The sequence below is a fragment of the Acomys minous genome (assembly GCF_964271855.1).
Source record: "Acomys minous genome assembly, chromosome: 6".
Taxonomy (NCBI): domain Eukaryota; kingdom Metazoa; phylum Chordata; class Mammalia; order Rodentia; family Muridae; genus Acomys; species Acomys minous.
In genome coordinates this window covers 26,304,254-26,322,027 of record NC_140487.1, presented here as the reverse complement: position 1 = coordinate 26,322,027, position 17,774 = coordinate 26,304,254, and the positions used below count along the sequence as shown (strand labels likewise).

At 36.7% G+C, this 17,774-nt stretch overlaps 1 protein-coding gene across 1 annotated transcript in view; it reads right to left on the bottom strand.

Moving 5' to 3' along the window:
- Positions 1–482: 482 nt before the first annotated feature.
- The window catches only part of TEX47 (testis expressed 47), a 215,567-nt gene continuing 198,275 nt past the window's right edge, over positions 483–17,774 (bottom strand). The window contains exon 3 of the transcript XR_014780041.1: positions 483–500. The gene's annotated coding sequence lies outside the window, so the exon portion shown is untranslated. The remainder of the gene's footprint in view (positions 501–17,774) is intronic.

Sequence of the window (17,774 nt, the reverse complement as noted above, 5' to 3'; positions counted from 1 at the left end):
GACTTGTAAAGATGTGGAACAAGAGGAATACTTCTCCATTGCTGGTGGGAGTGCAAATGTGTACAACCACTTTAGAAATCAATTTGGTGGTTTCTCAGAAAATTGAGAATATATCTACATTGAGACCCTCCTATACCGCTGCTGAAAATATACCCAAAATATTCTCTGTCATATAACAAGGACACTTGCTCAACTTTGTTCATTGCAACTTTATTTGTAATAGCCAGAAGCTGGAGACAGCCCTTGTGTCCATCAACAGAAGAATTGATAAAGAAATTGTGGTATGTTTACACAATGGAATATTATTCAGCTATTAAAAACAAAGACATCATACAGTTTGCAGGCAAAATGGATAGAACTAGAAATATCATGCTGAGTGAGGTTATAGACTCAGAAAGACATGCATGGTGTGTACTCACTTATAAGTGGATATTAGCCATAAAGTACAGGATAACCATGCTACAATCCACAGACCCTTCCCCCCCCCCCCAAAAAAAAAGCTAAGTAAGAAGAGGGCCGAAGGGAGAATGCTTGAATTCTTCTCAGAAGGGGAAATAAAATAGACATCAGAGGTGAATGGAGAGAGGGAACTGGGTGAGCAAGTGGTGGGGAGGGGATCATGGTAGAGATCGAGCATAGGAAGTGTAAGGTGGGATGTGAGAGGGGCAAGAGGGTTGAGAGAGAAAGAAGGGATATTGGTGAGGTACATCTTTGGGAGGAGCTAAGACTTGAATCATGGAGGCTCCTGGGAGCTTATGGGGTGACCCTAGCTGAGACTTTTAGCAGCAGGGGATATAGAGGCTGAAGTGGCCCATGGGGACGACAGTAGACGGATGGGGACACCAACCCATCACAAAGTCTTCTACCCAAAATTTGTCCTGCCTAGTAGATGTGCAAGGATAAAGATGGTACAGAGATTGAGGGGACAACTTATTACCACCCCAACTTGGGACCCAGTGTATGGGAGAGAGCCAACCCATGACACTATTAATGATACTCTGCTGTGCTTGCAGATAGGAGCCTAGCATAACTTTCCTCTGAGAAGCTTCATCCAGTAGCTGTTGAAAACAGATGCAGAGACCCACAGCCAAACATTAGGTAGAGCTCGGGGAGTCTTGTGGGATTGTCGGAGGAAGAATTGAGGAAGCTAGACACCACAAGACCTACAGAGTCAACTAACCTTGGCCCATGGCGCCTCACAGAGACTGAACCATCAACCAAAGAGCATGCATGGTCCATGGTCTCCTACACATATATAGCAGATGGGCAGCATGGTCTTCAGGTGGGTCTGCTAACAGTTGGAGCTGGGGCTGTCTCTGACTCTGTTGCCTGACTTTGTATCCATTTCCTCTAGCTATGTTGCTTTATCTGGCTTCAGTGGGAAAGGATGCACTTAGTCCTTCTTGACTTGATGTGTCAGGAAGGGTTAGTACACATGGGAGGGGGTTTCCCTTCTCAGAGGAGAAGAGAAGAATGGTGTGTGTGTGTGTGGGGGGGTGGGATTAGGATAGGAGTGAGTGGGGCTGAGAATTGAACTTAAAATGAGTGAATAATTAATGAAAAAATAGTGATTCATTGGAGATCAGAGAAATAGTCTATTTGACCCAGTCCTATTAATGCTAGAGCAAATTACCTTCACTTGAAACCAAATTGGGGAAGAGGGAAAAGAAAGGAATTATCCCTTTAAGTGTGTCTCAATCACTGTGACATACTTTGATTCAAGGATTTTTATAAGCAGTAAAAGGAAGTAGAAGAGAATCCTCACTTCCTAGCATTAGCTATACTCTTTAATTTTGATTTATGTCTATGGTAAATGCACACTGCCTTTCTTTTACCTTTTAATTTTTGTTTCAGATAATTTTTTTACAAAATATAATAAAAATTGATAGAAAAATAAGTAGAAGAAAAAATTCTTTAATAAGACAGGTCTAAAATCACTGCCATATTAATGACTTAGAAAAGTTTTTTTCCATTCTTCTCTGTGATTTGTTGTGTCATAGACAATAGAGATCACAGTTCTGATGATCATGAAGAAAATGTTCATAGTGTTTTGAAGGTGAATACCTAACAAAAAGTAAACAAAGGTGAACAAATCTTTCTTTTAAAATGACTTTAACCCTTCTATTTTCAGCATCTAAGTAGTCCATTGGTCATTACACATGTGTCTATCACAAATTGATAAAGCATTTAATTTACCTTAGAGATAATTTAGGTTTAACATTTTATAATAAGCAATGTTGTCAATAATGTATACTAACCATATCTGTATGAAAGCATCTATTAAGCAAGTTCATTGATGATGAGACAGAGTTATAAACCAAAATGTCACAGTGCATTAAGTTAGAAGTATAAAATCAATAATATTCTTACATACAAAATAACTTTGATTTTTAAAAAAATTATATAATTTTGTTACATAACAAAAAAAAATCATTTTTCTTTATTCCTTTCCCTCCTTTACTGTCTCGCTCATTAAACTTCATCCAGTCTCCTCTTCCAGACTTCACTAGCCACATATATCCTATGCCTTTGATATAATCCCAAAGCAGTTGAGATCATCCAATATTTTCACTACTACTTGACTAAAATAAATCCCTTTATTGTTCTTAAAAGACACTTATCAAAAAGAAAAAGTGCAAATACTTTCAAAGGAATCTTAACTTATTTCTAATTCTGCAAATACTCAGCCTCACACCGGAGGTATTCAAGTGACAGAAACTGTCACATCAAACGGAGCCAAATTAGAATTTAGCTTTCATGATCAGAGCTTAGACTTTTCATAATCCACTGAATCCACAGTGATTAATAATGCTTTATAATTTTCATTCCAATAATGTTGTTTCAATAATGTACATTCTCTTTTTATATCTTGAATATATGCTTTATTTAACTGGCTAAGTAATGAGATTTTACACAAAAACTTATTTGTTCTATCACTAGACCAACTGGTACAACAAAGGTTAAAGAGAGACAATATTAAAACCAAAATTGTCGGTAAAAAAATCAAACAGTGAAAATAAGGGAAGAAGCAGCTTCTGTGAAAAATATCTAATGAATTCATATGTGTTTTGAAAATATACATTTCTAGCTTATGCATTGTTTTTTGTTTTTTAAAGATATATAACAACCTATTGGGGATTATAATCACATACCTATGTATGTGAACTGGCCTTTCTGGGGGCAGGGTAACACTATTTGGTGTTGACATTTGTTAAATTGAAATCATTTCTGAGTTGGAATCTAGTATCAAAAACAAAAGCAAAAAAACCTTTTGAGCTGCTATACCCAGCATTTAAGAACACAGAGATAATGACTAGCAACAATAATCTCAACTAGTAAGGAGTAGATGTTGTAAGATTTGTAGTCAAAAGAAATAAAGTGGTTGAAACAGCCTGACTTATAAATCATCTCAAACAAGTATTTGAAATCGATCACTCCAGCATAGTACAACCTAACACTATAAATTATAGTTGCATCCAATGTAGAAGAACATTAAAATGCCATATTTTTCATAGCTAAACCATTGTATTTCTATAAGAGTAGATGACTTTGCATGTTCAATAAGGACAATGCAGTCTCAAATCTGAGCTGAGGTGTTTTGAGCAGCATGTGCTCACACCGCCTAGGATGAGTGTGTGGGCGGCACTCCATGGTCACAGACAAGGTGACAGTGAAGTGACGTGATACAACACAGGCTGACACTGTGAGAAACAAGCTCGGATTCATTATATAGTTAATTATCGACTAAATTTTGGTTGTTGCACATTCAGAAACATTTTTATTATTGATTGTATTTTTGTAGCTTCCAACTCAGTTAAGGGATGCCACATTGGGTTTGGACCTATAATTTACAAAGCTTCCCCTCTGGACCAAGCTGAGAATGTGTGAAGATTCTGGGATATAGCTAAATCCCTGAAGGAAATAGCTGTCTTAGGCCTAATCTCAGGGTGTCCTGTGTTATTTGGGGTTGCTTCTCTGATATTCTTCAGTTATAGCTATTGATTAAGTGCAATAAACACGGTGAGTAAAAACACGCCTTGCTCCAGGTTTCCCCTCAAACCCATTATATTTGCCACAGCTTGAGAAAGTTCCTCACTTGTTCTCAACTTTATTTTTGCTTTAATTCCTTAGCACCATCAAATTCCCCTAAGCAATGACATTAGCTTTTGGGAGTCAGTCATTGTACCTGCTGTCTTTTGAGTTGAGATTAAGCATTCTTAGACACCAGCTGTTACCTCTCCAACCCTCAAATGGCAGAAACAACGAGACACAACAAACCACAAGAAGAAGATGGAAAGTACAATGGAGTAAATTCATGAGTAAATCACAGTATTTAATGATGGAAATAGATTTTAAAATAGGAGCACTTCATTCTGTATCAATATAGATGCCAGGACTCTATGATGAGATTAGAGACTTTTTCTGCCTAATTATGTTATGTTTAATACCATGTGTATTAGTCTAAAAGTCTGTACATTTAAAAAAAATCTGACTGTACATTGGTATCAAACCATTTCAAGACTTACACTAGGTAATAAATAAGCATCATACCTCTCTTATTCCTCATCAAAGACAGACACAATCAAGTTACTAGACAAAATCCAAGTCACATTAAATTATCATTGTTTCATGGAACATGTGGGTGCAGGTCTGAAGCTAAAGTCACCCCACTTCATAGGGAAGTGAAAATGAGCTACTCTACCACTGTACTACTGTTTCCACCTAAAATGTTTTATACGTTGGCTTATCCAATCCTTGTGTTGTGTGGCTATAGGTCTCTAGACTCCTTCACAAGAATCTATTTTACTTTAGATTTTAGTGCATTTTTCTTTGTTAAATTATAAATGCATTTTTCATTTCATTTTTCTCTTGGTTATTTTTTTTTTTTTTGCATTGAGATGATACTTATATTTTCACACAAAACCAAGTCATTGCAGATGCCAGCAATGGGGGTTATTTGCTGGGACTGCCGAGGAGCAGAGTCCAGTTACATGTAAGGATGAATCTCTGTGACCTTGCAGCCTCTCAAGCAGCTTGTTTCTAAATAAGAACCTGAGGTTTCCCCTTTCTAATTTTCTTAATTTCCTTCCCACTCTTTCCAGCTCAATTTAAAAGATCTTCAATATCATCTTCGTGGTGTGTGTGTGTGTGGGTATGTGTGTGTGTGTGTGTGTGTGTGTGTGTGTGTGTGTGTGTGTGTGTGTGTATTTGTGTGTTGTATACAATTGTGACCATGGAATGCTGGGAAGTTTATAGTTGGGCAAAATTTATACCATGGTAGCATAGTCACCATCTGTGCTGCAAAAAATATTGTCTTTCAGATTGACGAAAAATTGATTTTTTTTTTGTCTTGACTTCAGGCCATTTAAATACATTTGAGTAAAATTTTCATTCACAGTAAAGCACTGGTTGTGTGTGTACATGCATGCATTAGATTCACTTCTCTATTCTTTATTTGCCTAGAGCCAGGTGTCATGCCTAGGGAACAATGGGGCCATCACATCAGGCCAGGATAGGCCTGGGCTGGGTGTCTGTAGAAGCCTATGGCTCCCGTGTACTTTTGTACTCCTAAACATTTTGCAACTCATTTCACAGCTTCACAAATTGCTAGAGAATTCTCTTTCGCTGCCTACTCCATTATTGTATTATTAACTTACCTAAGAGCCCATCAGTTCCTTATCCTCTTTTGCCTTTCTGCACTTAATTAAATCTAAAATCTTGGGGCTAGGAGTGCTGAATGCGTTCCTAAAGTCACTAGTCTAGCCTTCTGCTATCAGTTTTTCTCCTTTGAGCATTTTCCAAAATTGTAGATTTGATAGCTTGTGGAAACCCTGTTGGCATTTCATCTTTCCTTTGTGTATGTGTGTGTGTGTGTGTGCGCGTGTGCGCGCATGCACACTTATGTGTGAATTAACCAAATTCTATGCAACAGATAGTCCTGACTAACTAGCAGGTGCAGGGAGAAATAGAGCAAAGCACAGAGATGTGATAAGGCCAGAATTTAGAAATAGTGATTAAATTAGGCCTACAAAAGATATTTAGATTAGCTGAGTAACAGAAAGTAGATTGTAATGACTCATTAAAGATGATAAAAGTGGATTTTGGATTAATGATCTGAGGAAATAGCCTATGGCAGTTATAAGAATTCGATTATCTTTTTCCAAATAAATGTGTACATTGATAAAAATAGTTTTAACTATATATAAAAACAAAACTTTCTTAGTAAAACTTTCATGGGAAATGCAAACAGGGTTCAAACACCTGCTTTGGCTTGTTGAAGCTCACCTCTGCTTATCACTGCAAGAAGCAGAACATGCCAGTGACCACATGTGCGAATTCCATGCCCATATTTTAAACCAAAGAAATTAGAGAGAGCAGGTTTCTCTCTCTCGTTGGCTCCTGTGAGGGAACAGTGTAGACTGTATCCAGAGAACAGACCGGGGCTGCAGTCAGGGAACTTGAAGAAATCCTTTCACGTGCTGCCCCATAAGGACTTGAGTGAGGAACAGAACAGTATTTACACAGTCCATACACTCAAAAAAGAGATTTCATTTACAGGACATGTGACACTGCTGTGTTTACATCTAATTTTCCTTGTTCTGGCCTTGACTTTGAAGGTTCCAGGAAACACTGACTGAAGCAAGGAAGGAAGTGAGGAAGAGTAAGGACGCATCGGAATAGTCCGCACTCTCTCTTGCAGGCACTTAGCTGGGGCAACAGAAGAGAGCGGGGAACTGTGGGTTTATAATTATAGTTTATCAAATTGAGAGAGTGAAAAGAGTTAGAATATTGGGAACTTTCTGACTTGTTAGACGCCGAAGAAAGAATTCATTCCCAAAGGTAGGGGTGGGAAGAAAAAAAAAAGCCGTGTTCTACTTTCACCTTAAATCCTGCTGTTTTAATAAAGAACTTGCATGTTGTATAAGAGTTTAGTATCAGACGGGAAATGAGACCAGACAGGAGGTAATGTCAGCTAGCTACAGGTGAGGTTGAAAAACTATAAAGCTGGTGACAGAAGAAGAAAGGAATGAACAGCCGTGAGAGACTTGAAAGATAATTTCTTCAAACGAGGACTAATTAGGTTGAATAAGAAAACAGGAGCGTGAGAGATTGAGTTGATGTTTCAGGCCCGGTGAATGATAATGGGACTATTTAAAGAATCTGCCAAGAAAAGGGCTGAGCACTGGGACAGTAAAGGAGAAAAGGACTGTGGAATGGGAAGCAACACCAATGATTAAAAACCCTAGACTCATAAGTAAAGAAACAGGGGGAGCCTTGCTGAAAGCAGTGGAAAGGAAAACCATTTCCAAAGAAAATACAATCTCTCGGTAATAAACAACTGATCTCTTCGATACTTGGGAATTGTTCAAGGTTAGCACCAATTTCATCATTTTTTGTAGAGTTATAGTTACTGATATTTACTTCTAGGAGAGAAATGAGAAATGTGGCGCTTACCACATTACAGCACTTGCTATGCTCATTCCTTGTCATCAGTTGAGGTGCTTGTAGTGACTCACCTAAGGATATCAGCCCTGCGGAAGGCAAGCACCCTCCAAGAGGCAGGCAAGGAAACCAGCTCCTGTGGGTAGAGTTTCCATGACAATGATGATGAATGCTCCTACCACTTGCTTGAAAGTGATAAATAGCCACTTAGGTCTTGGTTATCAATAGTAGTTGATTGTCCTTTTTCTCCATTGTTGCTTTTTATGTAACTGTGCTTTTCTTCTGAAATTCCTTCACATGTCATTTTCTTATATGTATGTGTGTGTATAAGTACACGTGCTTGTAAAGGCCAGTGGTTGATGTTAGATGTCTTCTTCAAGGGGCCTTCTTCCATGGGTGCCAATTCTTGGTAGACTAGAGGGGTAGCTAGTCCCCAGGATTTCTCTGAGTATGATTCCACATCTGTGTCATTACAGACATGTCTCACTCTTACTGTGCCTAGCTTCTGGTTTTTGTTTTTGTTTAAATATAGGATCTGAACTCAGGCCAATTTGATATGTCTTTCCAGAACTTCATAATTCTTTATTAAAATTTCTATGTACTTATTTATTTTTTATTTTAAATTTTTATTAAACATTTTACATACACCTTTGTATTAGTACACATACATAAAGTAAACTACACATAGCAAGAAGAACCACAAAACAATCAGGAATTATATTAATGCTACATTCGTAGTGCTTTGGCTATTTGTATTTGGCAGCCTTTTAGAAAACATTTTCCTATATTGGTGAGTCTAAAATTCTGAATTTAAATCAGTATCTATCATATCTCATCTGCATCAACTTGAAGCATCTATCTAGACCTGAAAATATCTTAACCCCTAAAAAACTAACCTTAATTGTGAAACTAAATTATCTAGTCTTCAACCACATCAGAGACTTGAGAAGAAATAAAATTAATTACCCGAGTAAACAGGAAGTGCAGGTTAGCAGCTTCCAAAGTGAAAAAAAAATGGCAGATATAGTTTGCTGCCTGAACAGTCACCCAAAATTCTCTATAATACTAGAGCATCATCTTTAGCCTTCTGGCCCAGTATATCTGACAGACATATTTGTGAGACAGGAACTTTGAAGACTTGCTTATCCTGTCTTGGCAGAGTTTGGCCAACGACTCTGCATTCATCTAAGATTGCCCAATTTTAGGCAGTATTCTGTCAATGGCCGAAATGAGGACATTTGCCCAGTGGCTTGTTTGCCACATTTGAAGCCATCTCCATAAGGAGGTTCTTTGATGCTCATCATCTTCTTTGAAGTAATTTGGGTGTTGCCAGGAGTTAACCTGTCTTACTGTCAAAGAATCTTTAACATAATAAAAACATCTTTAAATGCCATATTCTGTAGGACTCTGAGGCTTTTTGAAGACCTTATCTAACTATGTTACCTAATATGTCTATAGAATACCTATGTGTCACACCAATGATTTATAACCTTGTGATAAAAATAGACTAGTAATTACCATGACCATGATTTGATCAATTGACAATTAATATATATAATTTACTCTCCTAAACAGCCTGCAACAGCACTTTCAAAGTATTGAAGGTAAACCTCGTATTCTACCTTAGCTGTATGGGTACAGTAACTCACATTAGGGTACATATATATATATAATGTATGAAGCATAATCTTTAACTTGAATTCTATACCAATGTATCAAAATTAAACTTATTTCACATCAACATAAAAACATCTTTAAATAACATATTCAAATCATGGTCATATCAATTATTATTCTATTTTTATCACAATAATATACATCCTAGGTGTATAGATAGATATGATTATATAGAAAGATAAGGTAAAATAGATAAGGTCTTCATAAACCTCAGAGAAAGCTTTTGTTTTTTAAATATAAGCTTCTAATATGAGAATGGATTCAAATTTATGGGTATATTGTCAAGATCATACATAGATTTTCTGTAAATTCCACATCTGTTTTTATTAATATTATATATTTGTGTGGATATTTGTTATGATTATTAATTAATATTGATAAATTATTAAGAATTGAAATCTATAATTTATTTGAATTGCCTTAGTTTTCTTTGTAATATTTTTGTGTAGTTAGTCTCCCAAGATGTTCTGTAAGATCTCATCTCTCTGAGCCATCTATAATATTAGACTATCAAATGTTCTTTGTTCTTAATGATGTGAATAATTTTGAAGATTAGTGTGATTTTATATTTTTAGAAGATTACCCAACCTGAATTTGTTTGACATTTTTTTCATAATTAGATTTGTGAGCTCCTGGAAGGAAGAACCACAGGTCCAGAACTTTCATATCATCTCACATGCTCATTGTATATATGTTAATTATGACAGTGTTGAATCTTGACCTTGGTTCAATATTGCATTTTCAAATTTCTCCAGTGTAAAGTTAATTTTTAATTTGTTTCTGTCCATTTTGTATATTTTGGAAGAAGTCATTGTGTGTAGACTCTATTAAAGCAGTGGGTTATTATACTTGCCCTCTTTGAAGGCAGAGAAATTGTACAAAATAGTGAAATTCTGCAGGAATGTTTTTCTTTTTTCCCTTATTTGTTTGTTCATTTATTTATTCACTATATTAGTGTAACATTTATATTTTGGGGTATAACATAATATATTTTTATTCTTTGCTCATATTATACCAAGGCTGGGCATCGGCACTTCCATAAGTAGCCTCCTCCATTGCTTAGACTTACAATAATGTGTGTGTTTGTGTGCATATGTTCATATGTTTGTAATCATGTGGTGTGTGTGTGTGTGTGTGTGTGTGTGTGTGTGTGTGTGTGTGTGAGAGAGAGAGAGAGAGAGAGAGAGAGAGAGAGAGAGAGAGAGAGAGAGAGAACCTATTTTTCTGTTTCCAGAATCATCTTGTTTAATTTCTACCATAATCTTGGAACTTATGATCTTTCCAGGGAAACTTTCTTTCTCCCTTTTATTGCCTTGGAAACCTAGATATACTGATGATGCTAGGACTGTTTTCTTGTTGTTTGGTGTAGTGTTTCCAGAGGGTGTTTATCATGTGAGGAATATATATATATATATATATTGGATATATATATATATAGTTGGGATACAAATAAACATCTTAGATTAAACAAAAATTTCCTTTCAGCACTGACAGTGCTCTAACATGCAGCACAGACTATCTAACAAAAACCTCAACACCATGTATGAGGAACCTTGTTTTGAGTTGTTTGTCAGGGTTGTTCAAGGAACTCCCCAAACATTATAGGCTATTTCTATTACCCTTGGTTGTTTCTCAGAGGAGGAAGTGTGAGTCCCTATTGCTGAAGGCACTGTACACTTTAGATACCATGCCCAGAGGCTGCTGAACTGGATCTGACCCAAAGCCTTCTCCCTGAGGATTAGTTTTCAAGGCACCATAAGGGCCATGCAAGCTTTGAAAGGAGGGAAGCAACCAATAGACCTACCCAGGCAAGATGCCTGTGAACCACATGATGCACCTAAGGGAGCAGATCTCTAATATGAACTTAAGGTCTACTCACCTAGAAGAAAACTATGCCTGGTAATAAAAACCTAACCAACTGCTCAGGGCTATTGAAGTAATGAAATTTAGAGGAAAATCTACAACTACTACTTTGCTAAACCAGGATAATTATAACTGCCTTCTAAATATTTATACTTATATTCACAGATAAGAGTAGTTCTCACTACTCACAAGGAACTTACCCTTTCCAACAGATAGAGACCGTTACAGAAAACCACAAACATTCAAAACAAGGAGTTCTGGGTCCAAGTTGTAACTACTTGTACATTTACATCACAGATTTGGAACCTAGGGCTCAGGGACCATTGCTGAAAAGTTGGCAAAAAAGTATAAGAGCCAGGACAACAGGAAGTTGATATGATATTGTATCTTCTAGAAAAGTCAGAGAAGTCACATGTGTGAAATTTCACTAACATGGCTGTTTAAACATGACCTGAACAAGGACAACATCAATAGACATGCTAACATTGAAAGGGGAAAGTTCATAAGGACTCGACCATGGGTAAAGAAATGCAGGAAACTAAAGAATTCTGTGAGCTGTGTGTGTTTGTGTATGTGTATGAGTGTTCATGTTGTATATGTACACATATTTAATTATACAGTTGACAAATTAGATGCACTTTACTGTGCTGTAGAACTCACTAGTTTTACTACTAATTAAAAACAGAAGATAATTCTTCTATTTAAGCAGTTATGTGTCAAGAATATTAATAATATCATATGATAAAGTATGTTTTCAATCTTAGCCATATCAGATTGTATTTTGTAAATCTCTCGATCTTGTGCATAGTGCATGAAGCAGTTTATAATTTTCTTAGTCTAAAAGGTCATACATAGTAAATAACCCATAGCTATCATGAACACACATAAAATACACAGACTGTGTTTCGTATCTCTGCAACAGGCTTCTTTTTCATTGCTTACTAGCATTTATGAGTAATTATCTAATTGCCTCAATAACGGAGACCCTCCTGATGCAGTGAGATGTGTCAAGAACATGATAAATTTGCAACAGAGAGGATGCAGAACTAATGTGCAAATAGCAAACATAATGAATAACTACAATTATGCTCAATAATTTTCCAAGAAGCTTGCCAAAATTGTTCCATGCTTCAGTGAGGGTATCACAAGTGTGAAAGTGTAGAGCCTTGAGGGCCACTGCTAGAAAGCTAGTGTGTGACTCCTTCTCTCTTACAGGACTGACATGTGGCCTTGGGCATTAAGAAGGCTCCTTCCTTTCTCTCATTTAAGAAGCCAGGGTAGTGCTATCACCATCACACTATCCTTCTAGAGGAAAGGATGCTGAGAGCATTTTGTGGGAAGTGGACAGAAACTTATAGGAGTGTTCTGAACTCCAGTGTTTTCTCATTTTTTGGGCATCAGTGGGAAGCAAGTGTTAGGTTGCATATTAGAAAACCACTTAAATCTATCTTTGTAAATTTCTACCTGCATTACCTTTTGTCAAGTCATTTAATGTTTTAGTTTATTTTATCATCAGGAATATATCCCTTGGCCTTAGGACTGCTGATTGGTTTAGGGTTTAGTCAATAGATATTTGCCAAATATCTGCTATTTTCAAGGTACTTTGTCAACACATGGGCATGCATAAATGATAAAAAGATAGGTTCATATCTTCTTGAAGCTCTTAATCAAGTGTAGGAAACAGACATTGTTCAACCAATGGACTCTGTGATGTAAATTATATAGAGCAAATCTATGGCCTATCACGATTTTATGCTGTAATAAAATAATGGTTCATATGTATAAAATACACAACATAATCATGGACAGTAGTTAAAATATGAGGTATTCCTTCATTGTGTTTGGATTTACTCAGTACCTTTCTCACATTTCTACAAGTACAAAATATGGTACATTCACGTCACAAAGATTATGTCCATTAAGGTTTTCATAGCTCTAGAGTGTTAGTCCATTATAATTAAAGTGAACATTGTACAGAGAATGGGATATATATATATATATATATATATATATATATATATATATATATATATATATGGTTAAATGTGAGATCCTTTGCTGCTTATGAAGTTATGAAATGTATGCTGTATGAGCTACCAGTATATGAGCATGAACAGATGATCGAGATCCATTTTTTTTAAACCTTAAAACTATGTAATCAAACTAAAGCAATGGAGGGTGAATACTAGTATTAAAATAATTAAAATAAATCTTGATTCTATGTACAAGAGAAAGCATGTGACTTATGTCTTTCCCTTCTTTCATCTTTTTTGTTACGTGTCTGTGATGTGTGGGCATGTGTGGGTGTACATGTGCATGTATATATGTAGGCCTAAGGTGGTTTGAAGACTCTCCCTTAATTTCTCTACCAACTTTTTTTTGAGGCAGGGTCTCTCATTCAAACACAAAGTTCAAAGAGAATAGCCACACTATCCCCAGGTGGCTTGCTCCAGGGATCTCTCTCTCTTATGAGGCGGGAACTACAAGTGAGCTGCCATGCCCACATGGCATTTACACAGGTTCTGGGTATCAGAACTCTTGTCCTCTTGCTTGCCTGGCAAACATTTTTAGCTGCTGAGCCATTTTCACATCTCTACCGTTTTTGATGTCCAGTCATGTGTGTTTATTGTTTAGTCTTGACTTATGTGGAGTTGGAAAACATGCTGCACAGAAAGAAGATTTAAATCATTACTGAGTTTGCATATTAAAACATTTTAGAAATGTGCATTCATCTTCTGGAAATACTTATACAATTTACAATTTTACTATTTTTATATTTAAAAATTATGAAATATTCACACCCACATAGAGCTATAAATATTTAAAAAGCATATATATCATTGAGATTTACTATATTTGCTATATTAAAACACAAACCACATTGAGTATTTGGTGTGCTCAGGCTTATTTTGATGTGTGCATTTCATTCTCAGGGTACACACAACCTTAGCATTTTTGACTCAGATGGTTGCCATTCTCCGACCTGCCCTTACAGCTTTCTGTCACTGGCATCTCCCACACAAAAGGTACAAAAACATACTGAAAAAAATATAGTCAGTATTTTTCTACCTTATTCCAATGCTGTTTTTTAGACATGTAAATTCTTCTAATTGTTAAGTCAATGTTGATTTTTATTGTAATCCGTTCTTCTATTGTCAGGTAGGTGCATGTGGTTGATAGATACCTAGTTGAGTTCCTTTGTTTTCTATTACCTGAAAATATAATAATCATCTTATATGCATTTTCTTTGCTAATGGGAGGAATTTTTCTACACCATATTTATAGAAGTAGAATTTCATGATTTATAGGGCACATATCTTCACATTGTCAACATATCAAATTTTAATTATTTTTCTTACTGTTTCACTGGTAGTACAGAAGAATGCTGTCCAAATTTTAAGATGATTTTCATCAGATAAGTATAAAATATATTTTTATACTTTAACTTTCCTGACTAAATAGTAAAGTATAATTTTACAATTGTAGTAGCCATTTGAGTTATAGTTTGAGTTGCCCATTCAGACCTTTTATCATATTGTTTCATTGGGTTGCTTGACTTTCAATTGTCTTAATACTTCTGCTTTGAATCATTATAATTCTAGAAGATATTTTATATTGTTTAAACTCTCCCAAAACATTACAGGGTATTGACAAGGCTATTGATCACCCTCTATAACCTGATAATAAAGTTGTATTATTGAAGACATTGCTTACATTACAGAACATGGAGAGATTGAGCTGGTGTCCAACTAAAAACATCACCATCCTGGACTATGATTCACACTGTTGGAAAGTACTCTGTGTGATGCTGGAGGGAAATTAATCATCAATATCACCCACTTACAAAACCTGCAACCTACAGCAGTGACCTTTCTGCAAGATATACCAGCAGAATAGTGATACAAGGGATATGGAAATTACCAGACACTTGAAAATTATTTTTAAGTATTTTATTTATTTATATTTTTGATCTAAGGCCCACCTTGTGAGATGGAACCCCTACCTATGACAGGTAACATGACCAAGAACTTGAGAGTGGATAAGTCATGGGCCCTAGAGGAAAAACTTCTGCTAGTATTCTGCTAAATGAACACGTTAATATGGCATGTTGTTATGCCTCAGAGCATTGCTCAACCCTCATCAGAAAAGCCTCCTCTGGTAGTAGATGAGAATTAATACAGAGACTCACAGCTGGAAAATGTGGAAAGTTAGAGACTATGGAGCACTCAGTGCTAAGTGGGATGTCTCTCTTTCTCAAGTGCCTTCTGTCAAAGGCCAAGGATTCTAAGCAGAAGAGTAGGCGGAAAGATTGTAAGAGCCAGAGTGGACTCTATGGAGAAGATGCCTTTACGTTCAACAGAGATTGGGACAACACATGCATGACCTGTACAGGCTGAAACAGACAAACTTCTACTCTGTTCAAATCATGGGCACTAGAGTTCATGTCAGATGCGATCTCCTGCTCCCCTTCTCTTCTTCATGTGCAAAATGAGCTGTCCAGTGCCTATATCTGAGCAGGGATCGATAATATTTTCAGATGAGGCAAAATGTGGATCCTACTAGCTATTCAAAGACTGAGAACTTAAAAAAAAAAAAAAAAAAACCAAACAAGATAGTAAGCTCATAAGGAAGCATGAGAATGATGCTGTGATTCAGATCTACTTTTGGGGGCTAGAGAGTTGGTACAGTGGTTAAGAGCAATTGTTGTAAAGAACCAGTGTTCGCTTCCCAGCACACACTTGGAGGCTCACTACCTCCGCAGGCACCAGGAACACATGTGGTGCACCGATGTACATGTAAGCAACACATTCGTACTCATAAAACAATAAAATATAATAGATAAATCTACTTTTTAAAATGTCAGAAATCTCAATTAGATGTAATATTACAAGTGATTTCTATACCTGCATTTTATCTCTTCTTGGACAGTGACTAAATTTTTTCAAACATTTATCATTTGCCAGGCGCCACCCCCTTTTGTGCATCTGGCTTTGCATAGTTAGTGTGGCTTCTTTCTTCTAAGGCCTGGGCAAAGCTGGAGCCCAGAGCCACATGGAGGTGGAGCCTTGGGGATCACTGCCACCTGCTGTGATGAAAGCCTGGCAGCTTTGGATTCATTCTCTTTGGGACACATTGGGTTGAGTGATCCCCCTCCACATCAGCGGTTTGGAGTGAAATCACCAAAGGCTTCTTATTTTACTTCCTCTGTATCTTCAAATTTGCCCTCTTCTCTTCATAACTATAGCAGTAGAGATCCCCAATAGTCTGCCTTCATCTCTTCCTCAAACATGCATCTCCCTTGCTGCTACAGAGCTGGTGACTTCATCCCCATTTTCTCCCATGCAGTGTCTGAGCTCCTTATTGAGGCAGAGGTATCTCCAGGGGTCTGACTGGTGGCCATCTGTAATTCATCCTTTGATCTTCTACTTTTTTGGCTCCCCAAGGACTCCATATCTTTCCTCTCCACAGTTCTGGCTACACTTCCCCTCTCCTGCCCAATGTTAAACAGTCTTCCTAATCCAGCCCTTGCTGAGCCCTTGTTTTTTCAGCACACTGAAATAAGACATACTCTCAGACTGTGGTCCACTGAGCCTCAAGTATCCTTCTACTAACCCTTCCCCCAAACCATTTAGCACAAGAACTATTTTCACTATTATTGTGTTCTGACAGCTATAGTTTTCTTTGATTCATTTAAAAATAAACTCAGGAATAGTGTTAGATGTGCAGAAAAAATTCCAAAGATATTGTGGAGACTTATCACATAAACCGGGCCAATTTCAGCTTCCTTATGTGATCACTGTATATTACTGTGGCATATTTGTCAAAACTAAGAAACCAACATTACTACCCAGCTATCAATAAGCTCCAAAACTGTGTTTAAATTTAATGTTTCTCCATTAGCATCCTTCTGTTGCAGGGTACGATCCAGCTTATTGGGCTGTATGTGGTTGCTGGCTGCTGTTTCTCTTTGGTCGCCTCTGGCCAGTGACTGTTCATCACCTTTTGGGGGTCAAAGGTGAGTGTTTCTAATTCAAAACTTAATCTTACAACTGAAGTCAACTCAGTAAGTCAGAAAATAGAGCAAATTTCTCAGTTTTGATAGCTCTTTTTTCATTTTTAATAAAAAATGTTTTTGAGATTTTTATTATCATTTCTGTCTTCAAAGTCTCCTAAATAACCGGTTCTCTCTCTCAAATTTATGGCTCTGTTTTCTTAATATATATCACATACACACATATCTCTCTCCAATATATGGTCTGTTTTCTTAATATATATTACACCGACATATCTATGAAACTAAGTTATATATATATATATGTGTGTGTGTGTGTGTGTGTGTGTGTGTGTGTGTGTGTGTGTACATATATACACCCCATTCATTCTGTATAATTTTACTTGTATGTATGATTCCAGGGTTGACCATTTGGCATTTAATAACTAATTGGTGAGTTTTTCCATAGGAGGACTATTTCACCATTTCTTCCTCTCTCAGCATTCCTTAGTTGCCTGTAGCAGAGTTGTGAGTCCCAGTCCCAATTGGTATATCTATCTATAAGACAATCCCTGGAACTAAGGCCTAGAGATAATTATGTTCTTTGACTTTTCTTATTTCCCAGCTTTGTCTCCTAACTGTAGTTAAAAATATGAAGCTTCAAATTACTTCTAGTCCCTGCCATTTTTAATCTTGGGGCTTTAGCTTAGCTGCCTTTGGTCCACTGGTGCTAGCTACTTCTCCTTGGTCTTCAAATAGCTAAATGTGAGACCTAGGGCTAACAGTTACAAAAATAAGA